Genomic DNA, 24,767 nt, shown 5'->3' with positions numbered 1-24,767 from the left:
CCCGGGTGCCGCCTCAGGGGCCTACTCCCTCTCGGGCCTGCGCCTGAGCCCCGAAGAGCGCCGGATGACGGCATTAGACGGGCCAGGACGCGAGGAAGAGACGCGAAGTCCAGATCCCCGTGCCACCGCTAGCCTCGAAGCAGACTCGATGGCCCGGGTGAGCTGGGATTCTACCCCGAGGAGACCCCCGGGGCCATCCGTCTGCCAGGGGGCAGAGATAACAGGATCCCAGTTCCTTGCGACTGTGGACTTCAACTCCCAGAGAGACGCGCACCGGGACCCCCAGGCGCGTGTCCCGCTTCGGATGTCTTTCTAGGCACTCTGCCTCGTCCCTACTCCCGACAAGGAGCCCGAAGGCAGAGGCAGAGGCAGAGGCAGAGGCAGGGGCAGAGGCAGAGACCGCCGCTCCCGCTCGGCCAGCAGCCCAGGACAGCCAAGGCGACTGGGAAGGCCGGGAAGGGCTCGCGGGGCCCGCCTGGGCCTTTTTCGAACCACAAAGGGCGGAGGGAGAGGCCGGGCTCTCCAGAGCGGCCGCATTTCTGGAGCGGCAGTGCCATCAAGCGGATTCATTTTGCGCACGGGCCTTCAGCCCGTGTGTGTACGTGTGTGTGGCTGCCATGCGGAAGGACTGTGGTGGCAGGCAGGGTGGGACTGGGGCACCGAGAGGGGCCGCGGCCGGGGGCCCGGACCCGGGCGGCCGCCAGCACACCTCCAGAGTGGCCACGGAGGCGGCACGGGCGGTGGAAGGGGCCCGACTTGCCCGGCCAGGAGCCCCGGGGCTCCCCAGGCGCGGTGGGGGCGTGGCCTCGGCGTCCGCCATGTTTCCAAGCACGGAGCCCAGCGGGAGCGCCCACGCCGGGGCGGGCCTCTGGTCCCCACCGCCTCCCGGGCCCTTGCCCTCCGTGCCCGAGCCGGGTCGGCCAGGGGGCTTGCCCCGGGGTCTCGGGGCCACGCGCGGAGCCCGCAGCCGGCCGCCCTGTGGGCGGTAGCGTTTTCCAGACCCCGTGGGGGAGTGTCCTGGATCTCTGGCGCCTGGGCCCCGCCACGCCACGCCACGGAAGAGGCTTGCGGGCCCAGCGTTCCTTGTGTTTGGCTTACTTTCTGTTCCCGCCAGAGAGAGGCAGGGTCCCAGGCCCCGCGGTGCCCCTCCCACAGGGCCCTTCCTGTCCCAAGGGACACGGGGTCTCCAGGCCCACTGGGCGCCGGATCCCACCGGGTCGGGTCACACCGGGCTAGGATGCGCACTTGGAGAGGGTCGGCCTCGTCAAGAGCGAGGTGACGGAGGTCCGTTTTCCGCACGTCTGCTCGGGGACGTGGCGGCCCGGGCGGCCGAGGATGCCGTATTCTTGTATTCTTCGGCCCTAGCCCGAGGGGCGGGCTGAAACCACCTCGGGCTGAGGTCCAGGGTGACCTCGGCGCGGGTCAGGCCCCTGCCGCGCAGCCTGGCCAAGAAGGCCGCCCCAGTTCACCGCAGGGGCGCGCGCTCGCGGAGACGGACGGACGGACGGCGGGCGGGCGGGCGGGCGGGCGGGCGGACGGATGGACCGACACGCGGACACGGACAGAGACGAGCGCGCGCGCACACACACACAGACACACACAGACACACACACACACACACACACAGGCGCGCGCACGCGCACGCGCACGCGCGGCCCTGCCCACCTAAGTAAGACCTAAGCCCGCTTGGCAAAACGGGCGAAACGTCGGGTGGCTCACGAGCGTGAGAGAAGAAAGGGCAGGGAGCGAGGGAGCCCGCTCGGGCACCGTCCCAGGAGCGGCGAGACCAAAGGGTGTGTGCGCAGGGGACGGCCTGAGCCTGGAGACCCTGCTCCCGTGCCCGCTGACCCCGGGCAGGGTAAGAGCTAGCCGAGGAGCACGGAGGAGCCACCCCGCAAGTTCTCCCGGAAGTGGGCTGCGGGGGTCAGTCGGGGTCTGCGAGGACAGGCCGCGTGCCCGGCAGTAGGCACCTCGTTCCTGGCCTTGGCAGACGCACCCCAAATGTGGTGCATGGGGCCGGGGACGGGCGGGCGGGCGGAGGTGAGGGAGTACAGCCGGAGGCAGCTGGTTCAGACCTTCTGGATTCTCCGCCCCGTGCGCTAGCACGGCAAGCTGAGACCTCGCTTTGGTGCCAAGGCTCATCTTCGCTCATCGGCCTGCAGTGAGGCCTCCAGGGCCTCTCGGGAGGCGGCCAAGAGAGCCCCGGGTTCACATTGCATGGCTGGATCGGCTTCCGCCTCACAGCCCCTGTGTCCTCTGGTTCTCGGGTCCTGTGCTGGGGCATGCTCGCCCGCCTCGCCCTCGCTCTGTCGTGGGAGCAGGGCAACAGAGTCTCATGGACCCGGGTGAAGGCACCGCTGGCCGTCGACTGGCTCCTTCCGCTCAGGGCGTATGGGCTCCTTCGCCTGGCCCTTCCGCCCTGTTGAGCGGCTCTCCCGACTTGCTTGAGGCAGCCCGGCCGGGTCGCAGGGCGTTCGGCACGGGCGACCAGGCTGCACGCCGCCGCCGCGAGCCGCAGAGGATGGTCAAGGAATGGGCGGCTCTGGCCGCCAATGGCGAGCAGTCCCAGCCCCGCCTCCGGCCAACTCCAGGCTCGCCGAGGGCTTAAGCAGCTACAAGTCAGCCAAATGAGGTCTCGCCTGATTCCCCACCCATAGCCGGCCGCTGTCCTACCAAGACATGGCGTGCCAATCATGACCCGAAGGGCGTGTTTCCCCTCAGACGCTTCACGCTGAGGGTACTCCGAGCCTCGGAGCCTGTGTCGACGGCTCCACGCTCTGCCTCGCCCGTGCCCGGCCGAGCGCTCGACACCGCCGACCTCCCGGGGACGAGGACCCTCGGCCCCGACCTCACTCCCTCCCTTGTCCCCCTGTCCTCCGCTGCAAGGGTCGGCGCAGGGTCCGCGGGAATGGGCAAAGCCGCTCCTCTTGACGGCAGCATTGCACCAGAAATGCCAAGCCGCCCTTCCGCCGCCACCCCTCCAGTCCTCTGCCCTCCGCCATTGGCGACGGGGAGAAAACAGAAGAAATGAAAAGAAAAAAAAGCTCGATCAGTAAATAAAACGGTCAACCTCCCCCACCCGCACCCCCGTGTCCCATCCGGCCGAGAGGAGGCGGAGCGGCCAGTTGGCCACTTTCGGGCTGCATGTGGGTGGCCGGGGGTCGGGGTCGGGGGTGTCGCGCCTGGAAGTCCTGGCGCTCCTGGCGCTCCTGGCGCTCCTGGCGCTCCGCCCTGCAGGGCCTCCGACGAAATAGGGTCCCCTTCGGCTGCCTCGGTCACCCAAAAGCAGTGGCTCTCCCGCGAGGCAGCCTACCGGCGGACGGGCGGGAACGCATTCGCCGAAGGGACACAGCTTTAGCACTGCGGGGTTGCCTGAGAACTCGGGAAACTGGCCGACACAGTCCGAGCCACCACCCTCCGCCTCCCGCCCCACGCCAGTGTCCCAGGCGGAGGGGCGGGGGTGCACTCTCGACGGGCGCACGAGCGTGGACCAGGGGCCAGCCTGATCGCCAGACCTCGGGCAGTCCGACACCAAGGGTTGCTGCACGCGCCCCCTCGCCCGCACCCGCCCGCCAACGCCCCCCCAGCAAGTGCCCCCTCTCCACGGTCCCGCGGGAGCGGCGCCCAAGTCCTCCCGAGCCCGGTGGAGGCCCTTGGCGCCCGGAGCCGGGCCCGAGAGCGAAGAGCAGGCGGCGGGGACGGGCAGCACTCAAGGCGCAGGGAGGTCGGGCGAGAAGGCCTCGCAGGCCCGCTCTCAAGGGGCTGCCCCGGACCTCTCTCCTCGAGACTGGGTTGCCCTCCCGACGTGTGTGTCAACGGCAGTTACTGGACGGCGCTGAGGGGTTCAAACAGACCATGGTGACCTCGGGGCCTAGGCCCAAGCCTCCCAGCGCTATCCGGCAGCTCGGGTCCTAACTCGGGAACGCGGGCACCGGGTTATCTGGTCTCCTCGCAACAGCCGCGAACCACTGTCCGGGATGAGGGTACTTGTTTCCTGGGGCGTCAAGTTGGCCGCCCAGCCGCTTTCCTCCGGTGGACGACGCCGGCAAAGCGTGAAGCGTCACGCACCGCACTGGCCGGCTCCGCTTGGACGCCACGCCAGTCGAGTCGAAGATGGAGGAGAGGGACAGGGGGAACAAGCGACCCGCCCTGGGCCGCTGCCGGCAAAGAAACCCAGAGGCTGGAGCTGGGACCGGAGGTCCACTCCGCTCGGATGTGACGAGGCCAGGGGAACTACATGCTGCGAGAGCAGCCAGGCGCCAAAGAGCGTGGGTCTCCACGGGCGCCTCGCTGGGGGCAGAGGCGAGGCGGGAAGGGGGCTGGAAGACGGAGGGACAACCTGGGAACAGTCGTGGTGCCACGGCAAGGGGCTTCTGCTTCGACGGGGCCAGATGCCTTTGGCACGGGGGCACGTCGAAGGCGGTGGCAAGGAGAGGCCCAGGAGAGAAGAAACCTTACAGGTGCGCGCGCGCGCACGCGCGCTCGCACGCACGCGCACACACACGCGCACACAGAAGCACGCGCGCGTGCGCTCGCAGTGTGGGTCTCCCTGCAAACTTAGCGGAGGGCGGGCGGGGGCCCGGGGCGCGGGGGTAGGACACAGACACACCCCGAAGGTGAGCTCCGCCCAAGGGGGCCTGCTGAACAGACGGCCGTCGCCGAAGTCTGCTGCCCCTGCGGAGGCCGCCACGGGGCTCTCTCTTCTCCCGTCCCGTGGACCCCATCCGGACCGCCGTCCCCCCACCTGCCCACGACCAGACCCGGGCACTCAAGGTGGCGGGCGGGGTGTTGGGGCGGGCGGAAGGGCCCGAGACCCCTGGAGGGGAGCAGGGGCAATCCGCCTGCCCCCACATCGCCGGGGCTGGCGGGGGTTGGGGGCGGCGTAGCACCCGAAGCAGCCCCCTCCATCCGCCCCCGGCCCCCCCCCCCGGGTGCCGCCTCAGGGGCCTACTCCCTCTCGGGCCTGCGCCTGAGCCCCGAAGAGCGCCGGATGACGGCATTAGACGGGCCAGGACGCGAGGAAGAGACGCGAAGTCCAGATCCCCGTGCCACCGCTAGCCTCGAAGCAGACTCGATGGCCCGGGTGAGCTGGGATTCTACCCCGAGGAGACCCCCGGGGCCATCCGTCTGCCAGGGGGCAGAGATAACAGGATCCCAGTTCCTTGCGACTGTGGACTTCAACTCCCAGAGAGACGCGCACCGGGACCCCCAGGCGCGTGTCCCGCTTCGGATGTCTTTCTAGGCACTCTGCCTCGTCCCTACTCCCGACAAGGAGCCCGAAGGCAGAGGCAGAGGCAGAGGCAGAGGCAGGGGCAGAGGCAGAGACCGCCGCTCCCGCTCGGCCAGCAGCCCAGGACAGCCAAGGCGACTGGGAAGGCCGGGAAGGGCTCGCGGGGCCCGCCTGGGCCTTTTTCGAACCACAAAGGGCGGAGGGAGAGGCCGGGCTCTCCAGAGCGGCCGCATTTCTGGAGCCGCAGTGCCATCAAGCGGATTCATTTTGCGCACGGGCCTTCAGCCCGTGTGTGTACGTGTGTGTGGCTGCCATGCGGAAGGACTGTGGTGGCAGGCAGGGTGGGACTGGGGCACCGAGAGGGGCCGCGGCCGGGGGCCCGGACCCGGGCGGCCGCCAGCACACCTCCAGAGTGGCCAGGGAGGCGGCACGGGCAGTGGAAGGGGCCCGACTTGCCCGGCCAGGAGCCCCGGGGCTCCCCAGGCGCGGTGGGGGCGTGGCCTCGGCGTCCGCCATGTTTCCAAGCACGGAGCCCAGCGGGAGCGCCCACGCCGGGGCGGGGGGGGCCTCTGGTCCCCACCGCCTCCCGGGCCCTTGCCCTCCGTGCCCGAGCCGGGTCGGCCAGGGGGCTTGCCCCGGGGTCTCGGGGCCACGCGCGGAGCCCGCAGCCGGCCGCCCTGTGGGCGGTAGCGTTTTCCAGACCCCGTGGGGGAGTGTCCTGGATCTCTGGCGCCTGGGCCCCGCCACGCCACGCCACGGAAGAGGCTTGCGGGCCCAGCGTTCCTTGTGTTTGGCTTACTTTCTGTTCCCGCCAGAGAGAGGCAGGGTCCCAGGCCCCGCGGTGCCCCTCCCACAGGGCCCTTCCTGTCCCAAGGGACACGGGGTCTCCAGGCCCACTGGGCGCCGGATCCCACCGGGTCGGGTCACACCGGGCTAGGATGCGCACTTGGAGAGGGTCGGCCTCGTCAAGAGCGAGGTGACGGAGGTCCCTTTTTCACATGCCAGTTCATTTGCCTCCAGTGAATGCTTAATGTATATCTAGCTAAGGAGTTAGCATTCAGTGTTTGTCAACACTTGGTAGTTGTTCTACAGGAATCAGCAGGGTTTCAAGAATTATGTGAATACTCTCAGTCCTGTAGACAGAAAACACACTGTCTAGGTAAAGGTCTCTAAAGATAGTACAATTGAAATGTAATTCATTCAGTTGTTGCCTCCATGCTCCATTTCCCTTGCAGCCCCCACAGTTTTCTCTTTGGGAGTATCTAGCCAATTCATTTTTTTTCCCTTGGTCCACACATTAATATATTTCTCCAAACATAGGTCTGATGTGATTGAAGGCTGTTCGTCAAGGTTTTAATGTGTTGAAAGGCATCCTGTAAAATTCCAAAGAGCAGTCATCCCATGCCGTAGACCCAGAGATGAAAGTTATATTTTTATGTTATCCTTTTCGTCCTTAAAAGGTTGTCCCATGCACAACAGCAAGCAAATGTTCAGGTGGAAGGTAAGTGTGTTTCCATCTCAGTGTGCGTGTGCACTGTCACAGAGGTATGGTGGGCCTGCAGATCTTTCTTTCTGGTTTCATACTACATGAGGCTCACAGAACTTCAGCCCTTCGGGAATCTTTCTGCTTTTTTCCCTTAAAAGAGGCACACCTCTCCCAAGGATTCAGGCCTAAGAGGACCACCATCTCATCCTTCCTATGGCAACAATGCGTATTCCCTGCCATTGCTGAATAACAAGACATCCCACTTTTCACCTCTACATAGTCCTTTTGGTCCCCCTTGTACTTTTCTAGAAATCCTGGGTAATTGACACCCTCTTGGATGCACTGTTCTGCTCACTTGTGAATGTAATTCTCTTCTGCATTTGCAAAGCAATAGAATGATCCCGAATTCTCATGTATTTTCAATTTGGGGATCAATTTTGCCCAATGATTTTCCAAAGGACATGTACAGGCATACCTTGGAGATACTGTGGGTTTGGTTTCAGACCATAGTAATAAAGCAAATATCATGATAAGGCGAGTCACAGATTTTTTTGGGTTCCCAGTGCGTATAAAAGTTGTTTACACTATACTGTAGTCTATTAAGTGTGCAATAGCACTGTGTCTAAAAATATGTTCGTACCTTAATTTAAAAATTACTGCTAAAAAAACGATAACCACCATGTGAGCCTCCAGTGAGTCGTAATCTTTTTGCTGGTAGACGTTCTGGCCTCGAAAATGATGGCTACTGACTGATCAGGGTGGTGGTTGCTTAAAATTGGGGTGGCTGTGGCAACTGCTTAAGATAACAATGAAGCTTGCCACATCAGTTGACTCTTCCTGTCAGCAAAGATTTCTCTGAAGCATGTATGCTGTTTGATAGCATTTTACCCTCAGTAATACTTCCTTCCAAATTGAAGTCAACCCTCTCAAACCCTCCTGCTGCTGCTTTATCAACTAAATTTATGTAATCTTTGAAACTCTTTATTGTCATTTCGACAATCTTCACTGCATCTTCACCGGGAATAGATTTCATCCCAGGAAACCACTTTCTTTGCTCGTCCATAAGAAGCAACTCCTCATCCATTAAAGTTTTATCATGGGATTGAAGCAATCTAGTCACATCTTCAGGCTCCACTTCTAATTCTAGTTCTCTTGCTATTTCTGCCACATCTGCAGTTGCTTCCTCCACTGAAGTCTTGAACCCCTCAAAGTCATCCATGAGGGATGGAATCAACTCCTGTTAATATTGATATTTTGACCTCTTCCCATGAATCACAAACGTTCTTAATGGCATCTAGAATGGTGAATCCTTTCCAGAAGGTTGTCGATTGACTTTGCTCAGGTCCATGAGAGGAATCATTATCTATGGCAGCAAAAGCCTTACAAAATGTGTTTCTTAAATAATAAGACTTGAGAGTTGAAATTATTCCCTAACCCATGGCTGCAGAATGGACTGTTGTGTGAGCGGGCATGAAAACAACATTAATCTCATTGTACAGCCCCATCAGAGCTCTTGGGTGACCAGGTGCACTGTCAATAAGCAGTAATATTTTGAAAGGAATCTTTCTTTCCCTGAACAGTAATTCTCAACACAGGGCTTAAAATACTCAGTAAACCATCTTGAAAACAGATGTGCCGTCATTCGGACTTAGTTGCTCTATTTATAGAACACAGGCAGAGTAGATTTAGCATCATTCTTAAGGGCCCTCAGATTTTTGGAATGGCAAATGGGCCTTAGCTTCAACCTAAAGTCACCAGCTGCATTAGCCTGTAACAAGAGATCCGCCTATCTCTTTGATGCTTTGAAACCAGGCAATGACTTCTCCTAACTATCAAAGTCCTAGATGGCATCTCCCTCCAATATAAAGCTGTTTCGTGTACAATGAGAATCTACTGTTTAGCGTAGCCACCTTCATTCAATATCTTAGCTAGATCTTCTGGATAACTTGCTGCTGCTCTACCACACTGTACTTTTACGTTATGGAGACGGCTTCTTTCCTTAAGCCTCATGAACCAACCTCTGCTAGCTTCAAACTTTTCTTCTGCAGCTTCCTCACCTCCCTCAACCTCCAGAGAATCAAAGAGAGTTAGGGCCTTGCTCTTGATTAGGCTTTGGCTTAAGGGAATGTGATGGCTGGTTTGATCTTCTCTCCAGCCCACTAAAACTTTCTCCATATCAGCAATAAAGCTGTTTTACTTTCTCATCATTTGTGTGTTCACTGGAGTAGCACTTTTAATTTCCTTCAAGAACTTCCCTCGCATTCACGACTTTGCTAACTGTTTGGTGCAAGAGACCTAGCTTTCCTCCTGTCTTGGCTTTCGACATTCTTTCCTCACTAAGCTTAGTCATTTCTAACTTTTGGTTTAAAATGAGAGAAATGTGACTCTTCCTTTCACTCGAACACTTAGAGGCCATTGTAGGGTTACTAACTGGCTTAGGTTCAATACTGTTGTATCTCAGGGAATAGGAGGCCTGTGGAGACAGAGAGGCAGGGAAACGGCGGAGCAGTTAGAACACATACAGCATTTACCGATTAAATTTGGCATCTTATACGGGTGTGGTTGGTGGCACCCCCCACCCCAAATTACAACAGTGACATCAAAGATCACTGATCACAGATCACCATAACAATATTAATTTTGAAATACTGTGAGAATTACCCGAACGTGACACAGAGACACAAAGTGAGCAAATGCTGTTGGAAGAATGACTCCAAGTAACTTGCTTGATACACGGTTGCCACAAACGTTTAATTTGTCAAAACAAAACAAAGCAAAACAAAACACGCGGCATTTGTGAAGCACACTAAAGTGAAACTTTATGAGATTTCCCAATTCTAACAGACTTGACTAGTCGTCTTCGCTGAAATCAGTATGAAAGGTAAAAAAGGTATACCCCAAACAATGTGCAGATGTCTTCCTCTACTCTGTATGTTATTTTGCATGACTGGCTCCTCAGCTGAAGTAGGTTTACAATGACATGGGGTCTAACTGATCAGTCTAGAGCTTCATGGATGCTGGACTCTAATCAGGCTTAGAAAGCCCCCTTCTATGCCAAGCTTTGAACTAGATTCTCCAATTGTCAAACATTTTAACAATATATTTGAGTTTAGTTGCAATCAGCAGATAAGAACCTGTGTACCATCAAAGCACAAATAGGAATGATACAAGATCGTAGAGAAGAAAATGACTATCATTACATATCCCTTAGTTTGAAGAGAGCCGCCATTGATCGTTTTTTTACTAGGCCTTGGAAAATAAGGGCCATTCAGGTGCATTATATGTAGAGTCCTCTTAAATTCTGGTTCGCAGGCTCCTCAGTACTCTTTAGTCCATTTTGTCAGGTACACCTAAGGGTGCTTATGCCCGCTTTAAGATTAATCAATTGAGATCGTCTTCTGAAGTCAAAACTGGATCAAGGTCTGTTGTCCAAACTTCCTGTCTGTGAAAGTCAAGCCAGCCAGCGCTCCTTGCCTTTCAGTCAGATTACAAAGATCCTTCTGTTTGGAAAGACACCTGGGATCTCAGGGAGGAGGTCTACTCTATTTTCATCATGTCACGGTGTGGAACCCTAGTCAAAAGAATACACCGAGACCACAACGCTCACAGCATTGGGATAGAGATCACATGAGATTGTGTGGGTCAGGACCTTGGCCTGTGCTCAACAAAGAAGGAGGTCTCAGTCAGCATCTTTCCCACATAACAATAAGTTTCAAAATCTTTGGAATCTCAGCAAGTGTGTAAAGAAGGAGAAATGCAAGGGTTTCAGCACCTTCCAATGAGATGTTTAAAAACAATTTGATGACATTTGACCTCTGTTTGCAACACTGCACCTAAGAAAGAAAACATTTCATGGAAACTGATTCATAACTTCTTTCTACTCAACTTTTACCCACCCAGTGCCTGGAGATCCAGTACTCACAGGCGTATGCTTCAATTTTTTTTCACCTTTCCTAAAGTTGATAAGCATCAATACAGAAAATATTTATACCATTCACTAACACCTGGAAGTTAACAAAATTCTTAACAATCAAGGGCTCTATCAGTATTCTTTTCAGCCCAATTCCATGGACAAATACCCCACTACTCAATAGAATGGAGGAGTTTACAGTACCAACAATGAAAGACTGTATGCCTGGAAATAATGTAACAAAAACATGAAAACCTACATGAGGAAAACTTTAAAAGTGTCCCAAAAGACAGAAAAGTAAACAAATAAGAATAAAGATGTACCATATTCTTGAATAAAAAGACTCAACCTCTTGAATATGTTAATTAACAATCAGTTAATTAATCGACCAATTTATTCTAATTCCAGGAAAATCCAAAAGGCTTTTGGTGGCTTTGTTGTTTTCCAAAAGGAACAATAAAATAAACAGGCAGGAATATCCAGGAGAGTTGACAATGAACAGCCATGTGGTAGGATGACTACGACTACCATTATATACGGTAGAATGCAAAGTTCAAAAAACAGACCCAAAGACATACAACGATTTATGTTTTACACCACCAAGTGGCCTCTCAAATCAGTGGGGGTAAAGACAAATGGGACAAAGGGGTAGCCACCTAGAAAAGGTTCTTCGTCTCACACTTTACACAATAAACCAGGAGAAACTGCAAAAATTGAATGTACAATAAAAAGTATCATGCAACTACTAAAAGAAAACATGGGCTGATTCATTTATAATCCTGGAGCAGGGAAAGCCTTTCTATCTTTCACTCAAAACCTATCAAAGAAAATATGGATAAACACGAATAGTCCAGAAAAAGAAAGAAACATAAAAGGACCCTAAACATACAACAAGATTCCCCACGCACTCATAAGGAAAATCTAAACAAAAATTGCACTGTTGTACAATTCCTTACATATCATGACCTGCCCCTCCGAGGGGCCTATATTACCGGCTGTCTCTTGCCCTGTCTTGGGACTGGCTCATCTTAAGTGGTCCCAAATTATCACTTGCTATTTCCTTTCAAAGATTTTGTCCTACACACAGAGCGCCAAATACCATGTCACAGGCATTTGTTTTTACACACAATGCGGGGGACAATCCCTTTATGCCCTTTACCCCTAAAATGAGTATAAGCCCACTGTAAACAGAGCACAATTCCTTATGTGAAAGTCCCTCACATTCTTTGGCTGGACAGCACCGTGGCCAAGGGACGCTTCCCGGGCCCGTCCGGGGAAGAATCTGCTCTTGTTCCAAGAAGAAAGGGCACATGGCCAAATGCCCACAGATCCTAGCCAGGGATCCTTCTGGAGGGTGGCCTCTGCCACTGCAGCCCACACAGGGCGGCCAGCAGGGTCCCGTGCCTCACCTGCCGGGCACCCTGGCCTCGGGCCTTGTCCTGGTGCCCATCTCTGGAGCCCAACCGGCCAAACTCGACCTTGGTCCACACATCCCGCAGGGCTGGCAGAGTTCTGGACTCCGGGAGGAAGGGTGGAGGGAAGGCCCGTCCCTTGTTCTCCCTGAGCCTCTGACTTCACTCTCCTGTGGCTCCTTCCCCGGAAGCCATGGCGCAGGGCTCACAGGTCCAGACCGAGTTCCTCTTGATGGCAGTGTTGCACCAGAAATGCCGACCTACCCTTCCCCCGGCAAGTCCTCTCCCTCTGCCCTTTGCGGAGGGAAAAATTGCCGACCTGTGTCCAACCTTGCTCCAACATGGCTGCTCAGCATCTTGGCCACTTTTGGGGGAGAACTCCCACCTCTAGGGCTCGACCCTGGTGGGTCCTCCTAGCCAGCCTTCCTGACTGAAAAGCGACGGCTCCTCATCGAGTCACCTAGCAGTGGGTGGGCCTGAACCTATGCGTGGCTACATCTTTAGCACTGGAGGTTTGCGAGAGACCTCAGGAAACACACTGAGCTGGTGGGCACAGAATCTGAGCCGCCCCCCAGCCAGGGCCCCAGGGGAGGCACATTCTCACCAGGGCCTGCTCACAAGGTACTACTGGATGGCCAGCTGCTCCATGAGGCCTCAAGCAGCCTGACACAAAGGGCAGTGGTCCACAGGCACCGGCCGAGGGTTCAAGAGTAATGTTGAACTCCCATGGCCAGACCATACACAGGACCCGACGAGGACCTGGCTCTTCTCCCACAGGGCCCCAGGGGGTTCAGGCATGGACAAATTCGGCCTGGCATCTGCCCCTTGGGTCAATCTCTTGACAGCTCCCACTGAGAAGGCCTGCGGTGGGAAACACCCAGGTGTGTGTGTGCTTGTAAGGACTCATGCGTTTTATGGTGGAGCAGTAGAGGGTGAATGCAGAAGGCTTGTGGTCTTCTTTCCCATATTCTATGACAAACTCCTCACCATCATATCAAGTGCACCTGGAGAACCCTCCTCTTCTGCTTGGAGCAGATGACAAGGGAGATGAACCACACATACCCACACATGCGCAAGTGCCTGCACGGCAGGAACACACTGACTGGCCAGGCACAGTGGCCTGAAGACAAGAAGGGAACACAGACCACCACCTCTGCCTCCATGTACACCTTACCACGCAGCCCCACAAATATTCCCCTTCGGGAATAACCAGCAGAAACCTGCTTTCTTTCCTCTTTTGAGGTGGGGTGGCTAGTTGGTTTTAAAATTCTTTTTCCTACAGGGCCAGACGTGAACACGGCACTCCAGAAATACAACAGATGTGAAGCAAGTCTTTTAGTGAAAGATCAAGTAGGCCGAGAAGTATCGAGTGAACTCCAAAAGAAAGTCCCCCGCCACACACACAGCCAGACCAAGGCCACACACTCCTCTCACTGAGAAAAGGTAGGTCACGGTTGGATGTCATCCTTTTCATCCTCAGGAGGTCAGCCCACCCACAACAGCAAACACCTGTTTAGGCTGAAGGTGGTTGTCTGTTTCTACCCCTGTCCAACTGCGCCGCGAGGGCCTATCCCCTGGTTGCATAGCATGTGAGACTCATCCAACTCCAACCCTTCAGAAACCCTTCTGCTCTTTTCTGTCCAAACACGACACACGTCTCCCAAGGACTCATGCCCAAGAAGTCTACAACCTCATTCTTCCTAGGGCAGGGAGCGTACATTCCGTGCCACATCGGAAAAGCAACGCAGACCCTCTGCAAGGTCCTTTCGATCCCTTCCAACTCTTCAGTTCTAGCAATCCTGGCTGAATGACACCACCTTGGACACACTCCTCTGCTCCTCTAGTGCTGGGTGTGTGTGTGTGTGTGTGTGTGTACACGCACGCTCTTGCAAGAAGATGTACTGAAAAGGCCTTGTCCCTGGAACTTCGAGATGGGTGCTGCCAAGTGTTCCCGCAAAGAGATGCATCCTCCCAGAGACAGCTCAGCACGTGCCAGGGTGGACTGTCTCATCCTACCAGCCCAGGCTCACCAGTCTGCATGCCTCCAGGCCCACGTGAAGGGAGGAAGAGCGTGGGGGCATGAAGGCACTGGTGTCCACTGTCCCTGTCTAGGTTTCCTGTACCCATGGCAGTCTCTGCTGACACACAGGAGGCCTTGGCAGAACCTCAGTCCAGAGTCATTTTGGACACTCTTGGCTGCCCGGACTCCCAAGTAGGCTCACAGACAGTCCCCTTCCCTGCCCAGCTGAATGCCAGTCTCGATTCTCCAGGGTTTGCCACCATCCCCATTTATTCAGTCCTGACCCCAAATCCTAGGCCCGCATACCCTCGAAGCACAAGCAGGAGTGACAGAAGACCCTGAAGGAGAGATGAGCCCCACCCCAGAGCTGAACCTTCTCTTGCTGTGAGGGGAAGAGGCACGCGGCCAAATACCCACAGACCCTAGCCGCGGATCCTTCTGGAGGGCGGCCTCCGCCACTGTTTTTTTCACTTTTAACACATGACCATTAAGTAAATATAAATAGCTCTAAATAAGTACATATCCTGTAGGCAACGTTAGAACTAGCCTCTCTCTTTTTAAAACATTTTACGTATGTATATTTTAATTTTAATTACCAGTTAAAGCTCAGTGTATCATAAAAGGGCAGGAAGGAAATGATCAGCATTTGGTAACCTTTGGTTTTTATAGTGATGTTTATCCATTTTAGTAGTCCATGACAAGGAAGGGTAATGCAAATGTATTACACAATCTTTTCCTTTAATCCTCTTTCATATCTGAGTTATAAGCACATCTTGTGTATTAGTAAATGTGTCTATACCTTTTCATTAGGAATTAACTGAAGTATTCATCGCCTTCTGGAGTCACTACATCAAAGTCTGTTGTCCAAACTGCTTGTCCGTCATAGTCAATTGAGCTCCTACTTCCCTGGCTTCCAGTTGACGTCAAGTTCCTCCTGCTGGGAAAGATATACATGGGAACTCAAGCAGGTGGTTTATGCTCCCTATCTTCCTCATGTCCCAGTGTTACCTTTGGTCAAAAGGGCACATTGAGATCACCTGGCGCAGAGCCCTACCATGCATTTGGATGGATCAGGACCTAGTCGCTGCTGGCTTAATAAATAAGGTCTCAGACGGCATCTTTCCTACTTAATATTAACTTCCAAAATGCTTAATATCTTAGCTGTTTGTAAAAAAACAAAACAAAACAAATTTGGGAAAGTCCAGGGTTTCACTACCCTTTCAATGAGGCATTGAAAAAAGCAGTGACACTTGTACTGTGCAAGAGTGCACATAAGTGGGAAAACATTTCTGAGACACTTCTCTTTATCCACCCAGTGCTCAAACATCCAATGCTTAGAGGGGTCTGCTACAAAATGTTTTAACCTTTCGAAGGGTTGATTATAATAGAGAAAAGTACCATTGACTGATGCTGAGAAAGTTAAAGACATTCTTGACAATCAAGGGCTTTAACAATATTTTTTACAAGCCAATTCCATGAATAAATATCCAGTTACAAATAAAACGGACATGATTTTAAATGTCAATAATGAAAGATTACATGCTTAGGAATAATCTAAAAAAACAAAAAACAAAAAACAAAAAACAAAAACGTTTAAATTCCCGAAGGACAGAAAAGTAGGCTTAAGCAAGAGTAAAGATGTGCTATATTCTCAAATAAAGACACTTAACCCCAAAGAAAATAACAAAGGCTTTTGAAGGCTTTGTTATTTTCCATTGTTCATAAGAGAAAACAAACAAGCAGGAATATCCAGGAGAGTAATGACAATGAATAGCCATGCTGTGAGAGAACCAGCCTTACTCTTCTGGAGATAAAAAAAAAAAAAAAAAAAAAAAAGATTTGAAAAATGAAATAGCAAGCTTGGGAAATGGAGTCGACCAAATGGAGGAGAGAATCAGAGATACCGAAGACAGAAATCTAGAAATAAATCAGAAGGAAGAGAGAAACCAAAAAATGAAAAATAATGAAAGAGAAATTCAAGAACTAGCTGCTACCATCAGGAGAGGAAATATAAGAATAATGTGCATTCTCAAAGGGGAGGAAAAGGAGCAGGGATTAGAAAGCAATCTCAAACAGTTGATGAGAATTTCCCAAATCTAAGGAATGAACTGGAACTTGGAATTCAAGAAGTCAACAGAACACCCAAATATCTCAACCCAAAAAGGCCTTCTCCAGCACACATTGTATTAAAATTATCAAAAATCAACGACAAAGAAAGAATTCTCAGGGCAGCCAGGGAAAAGAAGATGGTAACCCATAAAGGAAAACACATAAGATTATCATCGGACTTCTCAGCACAAACCTTACAAGCCACAAAGGAGTGGAATCAAATATTCAAAATATTAAAAGAACTACCAGCCAAGAATAATGTTTCCAGAAAAGAACACTTTTAGATATGAAGGAGAAATAAAGACCTCTCCAGATATAGAAAAATTGAGGGACTTTTCCACTATGAAGCCTACATTGCAGGAAATACTGAAAGGGGTCAGCTCACCTAAAACAAAATGACAGAAAAAATACATAAATAGTAGGAAAGCGACTAGCAGGCAAATAGAAACAGAGGAGTGCAACCCTTACTAAGAACAGGGCATTATAAGCTTAAAGAACGAGAAGAGATTTGCTATAGCAAGATAATAATGAACGTTCAACATATATAGGGACAAACTGAGACAACAGTGATTGAAAAAGGGAGGATTCATAAATCCAAATTCGCAAAGGGGAAGGGAGATAAACGCAGAAGAAAATGGACTACTATATATATACACACATGTATATATGTATATGTATTTATATATGTGCGTATATATATATAAATGCGTATATATATATATAAATGTGTATATATATACACACATATATATGTATATGTATTTATATATGTGCGTATATATATGTAAATGTGTATATATAAGTGTGTGTGTATATATATATATATATATACATATACACACACATATATATATCCTCTGCATATTCGTAATGGTAACCACACGCAAAAGACTCAGAACTGAAATATGCAACATAAACAAGAAAGACCAGAGGGAAAACCCACAAAACCCCAACCAAAAATAAACAAACAAACAAACAAACAAACAGACACACAAGGACAAGGAAGCAATGGAAACACTGAGCTACCAGAAAGCAAAACATAAAATGGTTACAGGAAAACCTCATATTTCAATAATCACCTTAAATGTAAATGGACAGAACCCAGCAATAAAAAGGTACAGAGTTTCAGATTGGATCAAAAAACAAAATCCAAACATATGCTGCCTCCAGGAGATACATCTCAGTTCAAAAGACAAATATACTCAAAGCGAAAGGTTGGAAAATGATATTTCAAGCAAATGGCAATCACAGAAAAGCGGGAGTAGCGGTACGAATACCGGATGAAATAGACTTCAAAATAAAAAAAGATAAAGAAAGATACTGAGGGACACTTCATAATGATAGAGGGAATCATGCACCAAGAACATAATATTTATTAACATCTATGCTCCCAATCGGGGAGCCCCGAAATATATAAAGCATTTACTATCAGAACTAAAGGGAGAAACAGACCAAAACACTATCGTAGTAGGGGACCTAAATAGCCCACTGTTGGATATGGACAGATCATCCAACAGAAAATCAATACGAAAATAACATCTTTAAATGACACAAGACCAACTGGACATAATTGACATTTACAGAGCCTTTCATCCCAAAACAGCCGCTTATACATTCTTCTTTAGTGCACATGGAACATTCTCAAGGATTGACCACATACAGGGACACAGAGATAGCCTCAACAAATATAAGAGGGTTGAAATCATACCAACCATATTCTCTGATCATAATGCTTTGAAGCTGGAGATCAACTGAAAAAGAAAACGAGAAGAGCCACAAATACGTGCAGGTTAAAATAAACAACACGCTACTGAAGAATGGCTGGGTCAGGGAAGAAATAAAAAGAGAGATCGAGAGATACATAGAAACGATTGATGATGATAGTACAACATATCAACACTTTTGGGACACGGCAAAAGCGGTCATAAGAGGAAAGTTCATATCATTACTGGCTTACCTCCAAAAACAAGAACGAGCCCAAAGAAACAACCTAACGCCTCATCTTAAAAAGCTAGAAAAAGAACGAATAAAGCCTAAAGTCAGCAGAAGGAGAGAAATAATCAAAATTAGAGTAGAAATAAATAAAATTGAAAACAAAAGAAAAAGTAATAGAGAAAATAACTGCAACAAAGACTTGGTTCTTTGAGAAGGTTATTAAAATTGACAAACTCCTGGCCAGACTTAGTAAAGAAAAAAGAGAAAAGATACACATAAGCAAAATCAGGGGTGAAGGAGGAGAAATGATGACAGACACTGTGGAAATACAAAGGATCGTACAAGAATACTATGAAAAAGTATATAACACCAAATTTAATAACCTATAAGAAGTGGACCACCACTTAGAAAAATACAACCTTCCTAGACTGAATCAAGAAGAATGAGATAATCTAAATAGACCGATCAGCAGTATGGAAATTGAAACAATCATCAAAAACCTACGAAAAAGTAAAAGTCCAGGACCAGATGACTTCACCAGTGAATTCTACCAAGCATTCAAAGAAGATTTAATACCTATTCTCCTCAAGCTCTGCCAAAAAATCAAAGAGGAGGCAATATTTCCTATCTCATTTTATGGGGCCAATATTATCCTGATACCAAAACCTGGTAAGGATAACACAAAAAAAGAAAACTACAGACCAATATCTCTCATGAACACAGATGCAAAAATCCTAAATAAGATACTAGCGAACCGAATACAGCAACATATTAAAAAGATTATACGCCACGATCAAGTGGGCTTCATCCCAGGGGCACAGGGATGGTTCAAAATGCGCGGATCAATTAATGTGATACACCACGTAAACAAAATAAGAGATAAGGTCATATGATCATATCAATAGATGCAGAAAGAGCCTTTGACAAGATACAGCATCCCTTTACGATCAAAACACTAAAAAAAATCAGTATAGAAGGAAAGTACCTTAACATAGTAAAGGCCATATATGACAAACCCTCAGCAAACCTTATACTTAATGGTAAAAAACTAAAACCCTTCCCTCTGAGATCAGGAACAAGGCAAGGCTGTCCACCATCGCCACGCTTTTTCAATATAACACTAGCGGTCCTAGCAAGTGCAATCAGGCAAGAGAAAGATATAAAAGGCATCCAAATAGGAAACCAAGAAGTCAACCTGTCACTATTTGCGGATGACAAATACAAAACCCTAAAGCCTCCGTAAGAACACTACGAGAAACAATAAGCAAATACAGTAACATTTCTGGATACAAAATCAACGTTCAAAAATCCATAGCGTTCCTATACTCTAGTAATGAAGTGTCAAAAAAAGAAGTGGAAAAAATAATTCCTTTCGCAATTGCAACAAAAAGAATAAAATACCTAGGAATAAATCGAACGAAACATGTGAAGGACCTATATAATGAAAACCATAAGACCCTATTGAAAGAAATCAAAGAAGATACAAAGAAATGGAAAGATATTCCATGTTCTTGGGTTGGAGAATCAACATAGTTAAAATGACCATATTACCTAAAGCATTATACAGATTTAATGCAATCCCCATCAAAATCCCATCGGCATTTTTTAAAGAAATAGAACAAAAAATCATCAGATTTGTATGGAAGCACAAAAGACCCTGAATCGCCAAAGCCATCCTGAGTAAAAAGAACGAGGCTGGAGGCTTCACTCTGCCCGACTTCAAATTATACTACGAAGCGACAGTAATCAAAACGGCAAGGTATTGGCAGCAAAGCAGACACACACACCAGTGGAACAGAATCGAGAGTCCAGAAGTAAACCCATATTTATATGGACAAATAATTTTTGACAAAGAGGCCAAAAACATACAGTGGAGAAAGGAAAGCCTCTTCAAGAAATGGCGCTGGGAAAGCTGGCTAGCCACCTGCAAAAGAATGAAACTAGACTGTTGTCTATCGCCACAGACCAAAATTAACTCAAAATGGATTAAGGACCTGAATATAAGACCTGAAACAATAAAATGCATAGAAGAAAACATAGGCACGAAACTCAAGGACCTTGGACGTAAAGAAGATTTTATGAATTTGACCGCAAAACCAAGGGAGGTAAAAGCTAAAATAAATGAATAGGACTACATCAAACTAAAAAGCTTCTGCTCAGCAAAAGAAATCGTCAACAAGGTAAAGAGATAGCCATCCGAATGGGAAAATATATTTGCAAGCAACGTCTCCGATAAGGGCCTAATATACAAAGAACTGATACAACTCAATAACAACAAAAAATCAAAAAATGGGCAGAGGATTTGAACAGACACTCTGCCCTAGAAGACATACAAATAACCAACAAATATTTGAAAAGATGCTCGACCTCGTTAGCTGTTAGGGAAATGCAAATGAAAACCACAATGAGATATCATCTCACACCTGTTAGAAGAGCTATAATCAACAGGACAAGTAATAACAAATGCTCGAGAGGATGCAGAGAAAAAAAGAACCCTCATACACTGCTGGTGGGACTGCAAATTGGTACAGCCACTATGGAAAACAGTATGGAGGTTCCTCAAAAAACTAAGAATTGATCTACCATACGGTCCATCAATCCCTCTACTGGGTATTTACCCCAAAGACTTGAAAACCCATATCTGAACAGACATTTGTACACCAATGTTCTTAGCATTATTCACGGTGACCAGGACATGGAAGCTACCGAAGTGTCCTATAGTAGACCATTGGATAAAGAAGCTGTGGTACAAACGTACAATGCATCTCTTCTTATGACTTAGTCATAAGAAGAGATGAAATACCGTCATTTGCGCCAACATGGATGGACCTCGAAATAATCATGCTAAGCGAAATGAGCCAGACAGAAAAAGTTGAAAACCACATTCTATCCCTTATATGTGGGATATAAACCTAAAAGCAACAAACGAGAAGGACAAACAGAGACTCATGGACATAAGCAATAGACTAGTGGTTACCAGAGGGCGGGAGAGGGAGGAGGGAAGCGGGAGGTAGATGGGGTAAAAGGGGTCAAATATGTGGTGACGGAAAGAAATCTTACTATGGGAGGGGAACACACAATGCAATATATATATGCCTTACTGTGAAATTGTACACCTGAATCTCCCTGGATTTCTCTAACCGATGTCTCAAAAAAAAAAAAAAAAAGTAAAAAGTAAAAAAAAAAATAAATAAATTTAAAAAATGACATAGTAGAACACAAAGTCCAAGAACTGACCTGAGGACATACAGAATTTAGTATACACGGTGGCAGCCTCCCAAACCAGTGGCAGTAAAGTTGGCCTTGAGACAAAGGCGTAGCCGCCTAAGTAGGCTCTTAGTTCTATACCTCTCACAATAAACCAGGATAAACTCTGCCTGGATCGAAGAATTGAATGTTCATTGAACGGAACCATACCACTGCTAGAAGAAATACTGGGTAGATTCCTTTATAACCATGGAGCAGGAAAGGAAATGCTTTTTGTACATTTGACTAAAAAATCCATTAAAAATGGACGTGAACACATAAAACTCACCATATTAAAAAAGAAGTTACAAAAGCAATGCTAAATGGGAAAAGATGTTCTCAGTTCACATCACTAGTCTTCCTTATATATATATGTAATATATATAGCAAGCTTCTAGATATCATTTCAGAGAAAGAGCAGCAACCTCCACAGAAAAAGACATTAACAGTTCACAGAAAAACACAAATGGCTTTTAAATATCCAAAAAGATTCCCCAGCCACTCATATAAGGGAAATACAAACAAAAACTACACTACTGTATAATTTCTTACATGTTATGTGTTCCCATCTGAGGGGCCTGTATTATCTGCCATTTCCTGACCTCTCTTGGGTCTGGCTTGTCTCAAGTGGCCCCAAGAATCCCTTTACCCATGAAATGGTTATAATCCCACAGTAAACAAAGTGGAGTCCTTTATATGAAAATCCCTGACTCTTGCATTTCGATTGCCTTCTCATGCCATCAAACCTCTGCACAAGTCGAGTTTTAAAATTTTGGAAATAAGGCCAATCTTCTGCGTCACTATCAATAACAAGAAACAAATGCCCGCCTGCATTGCGCACACACAAACGCCCTTAACGATATCCTCGAAAAATACTATAACTGTTTTCTTTCCTTTTGGACTTTTCTGGGTACGTCTAATTGGTTCACCTTATATACATTTTTGTATTATTACCACTATCTTTCATCATCTTTGATAACCCGAAATTACTTCATTGTTTCTTTCATTAATAATCATCCTCCCTTCAGATCCTCCTATTGCACAGAACTCTATTTGAAAACGTAACCCACCAGGATTCCCATCACGTGGGGAGAGCCTCTGAAGATTTGGGGGCTTGTTCTTCCATGTGGTCAAAAGCATGCGAGGAAATGGAGCTATAATGTTTTAACTCAAAAATTTATTAAAGGAAATGTTCCTTCTCTAGGGATACACTCCGGGGAGCCCAGTCCCTGTGGGCAGCGCACTCCATGCAAACCCACCACTCAGACCCTCCCGCAGCCCGTAAGTGGGAAGGGGAGGGGAGAGAGATGTGATCCTCGGGCCCACACTTTCCCGCTGTCTGTCGCGCCCTTCAGCCACAGGGAAACGCCCACGACGGGGGGGCCCCGAGGGGCTCTACTTGGGGGGCCCTCCCAACACGCGCCAGCGCCCAGAACTCAGCCAGCCTCACCGAAACGCCAGACCCCGGCCCGGCCCCCCGAACCAGTCGGGCTGCAGCCACCACCGGCCCAGGTCGCACACCGGGCACGCGCTGCCCACTCGCTGCAGCACGGGCAAGGTCCCGCCCAAACTCACACCCCCGCCCCGTGTCCCCCCGCCTCGCCCCGCGTCACGGAAAGGCCACGAAAGACAAAGCAAGGAAGGCTGAGGGGACCTACCTGGCTGAGGCAGTGCCAGAGAGAAAGACCCAGTCCGCTCTGCTCCTCGCGCGGGGGCCGGCAGGACTCGACTGCGTCGCTCGCGAAGCCCTGCCCTAAAGCGGCAGCCGCCACCCCTCCCCCACGTCGGCGTCTCCTCCAGCTCCTTGGGGGTGGGGACTGCAGGTACCGGTGCGGGTGTCCGGGTTCCTCAGCGTTGGCCCCGCCCAGGGGAGGGGTGGGACCGCCTCAGACGGTTCCAGGTGCCAGAAGGGGCGGGGAGAGGTGGGCTTGGGAAAGTCTGAGGAGAAACCTGTCCGCTGCGGTTGGCTCAGAAGTCAAAACCAGTTTGTCTCCCTTGTAGGTTCCGTGCCCGCAAGAGGGCAAACGGTGAATGTGATGGAACAACAAAACGGAAAATTTACCGTCAACGGTCGCAAAACTAGAGGAGAGAGTTCAAACAAGTAATACTTTCAAACGATGTTACAAGTTTGCATCATTCATATGCCTGAGGTTATCGAAACTTTCATTACTCCCTCGTCAGGTGAGCGGCAGATTCCCAAGAGCAGGTACTCCCTGCGCCCGGTCACCTCCTGCTCTTTGCCAAAGACCTGCTAGAGAGCCAGCGCCCCTTTCTCCGTCTTCCCGGGGCTGCTGCAGGTGGCGTACACACCGCCTAGGTGGATGGGGATGCGCTGGGTCCGAAGGAGTCACAGGGACTCGCAGGTGTCTCCTGCCTGACCGGTGCCTTGATTAATTTCTTCCTTCCTAGCGAAAAAAGGAACACACTCCTGTTGCAAAATCATGTCCACATAAGAGAGACACATGTAGTGCAGAGAGGAAACGAAATTGGAGGCGTGTTTCGAGAGAGGAGATACAGAGAGAGGAGAGATGCAAATAAAGATCTTTGAAAACAGTCTAAGGAGCTCCCTAGGCCCATGGGTAACCTCTGTCTATTTGGTAATAAACAATTGACTGTGAAGATATGTTTGTCGACTCTTTAATTCCCTTGACAAATGAAATCTTTCACTGATTTTTTTTTTTTAGGGAAAAACATCCTCGGAAAGACAGCAGTGATTCAAGGGAGAACTGAAGTCACCCCTGCCCAAATCCACTCTCCACTGTAACCACCCTTAAAAGAAACACTTTTAAAAGAACTGCATGGGCCCATTATCGACTGGCCTGCTGACTGCCCCTAACGCCTCAGAATTTCCTGCCTCTGTTCCACTCCACCCAGAAGACCTGCACAGGCTCAGTTTTCTCCAGACCACCTGCTGTCCAGCTACTCGCAGCCCCTTTTCTCACCCATTTCCCCCGGCTGTTTGGGCAGAGGTGGGTGGGAATTTCCAGGGTAAGAGGGAGGAGGACAATGAGGACCCTGAGGTGTTTTGTCCTGGCCTGCCAGCTGCCTTTATGCATTTCAGGTCAACACAGGAAATCTCACAAAACCCAGCTGCCTTCAACTCCTAGGGGGTGGAGGGAGGGCTTAATGTAGAAACCCAAAGAGCCCCAACCTCCTCCCCAAGTGGAATCCCCTAACCAATCCTTAGGCTCTGGATCTCATCTGCCCCGCTGGATTCCTCCCCGCATTTCTTGTCTGTTTCTTGTCCGTCACTTTAGGGATTAGTGGCCATTTCGCCGTGCAGCGATCCAGGTCAAAGCCTTTTTTCTGTCTCCACTCCTTGGACAGACACAGATTCAATAACTACTCATTGTGCCGGGAAACCGAGGTCTAAACGGCATTGCCGTTGCGAAGCACGGCGGCACACAGAACGGAATCAC

General features: G+C 49.9%; 1 long non-coding RNA gene across 1 annotated transcript; it reads right to left on the bottom strand.

The window, feature by feature from the left end:
* Positions 1 to 9,448: 9,448 nt before the first annotated feature.
* On the bottom strand, positions 9,449 to 23,511 carry LOC120586584 (uncharacterized). Its single transcript, XR_005648740.1, has 3 exons — positions 23,007 to 23,511; positions 14,858 to 14,995; positions 9,449 to 10,549 (listed from the first exon to the last, which is right to left on the bottom strand). It is a non-coding gene; the product is annotated as an uncharacterized LOC120586584 (long non-coding RNA).
* Between the last annotated feature and the right edge of the window lie 1,256 nt (positions 23,512 to 24,767).

This window comes from Pteropus medius, unplaced genomic scaffold (genome assembly GCF_902729225.1).
Source record: "Pteropus medius unplaced genomic scaffold, Ma_sr-lr_union100, whole genome shotgun sequence".
Lineage (NCBI taxonomy): Eukaryota > Metazoa > Chordata > Mammalia > Chiroptera > Pteropodidae > Pteropus > Pteropus medius.
The sequence above is the reverse complement of the archived record's forward strand: the minus strand, read 5'-3'. Positions and strand labels throughout refer to the sequence as shown.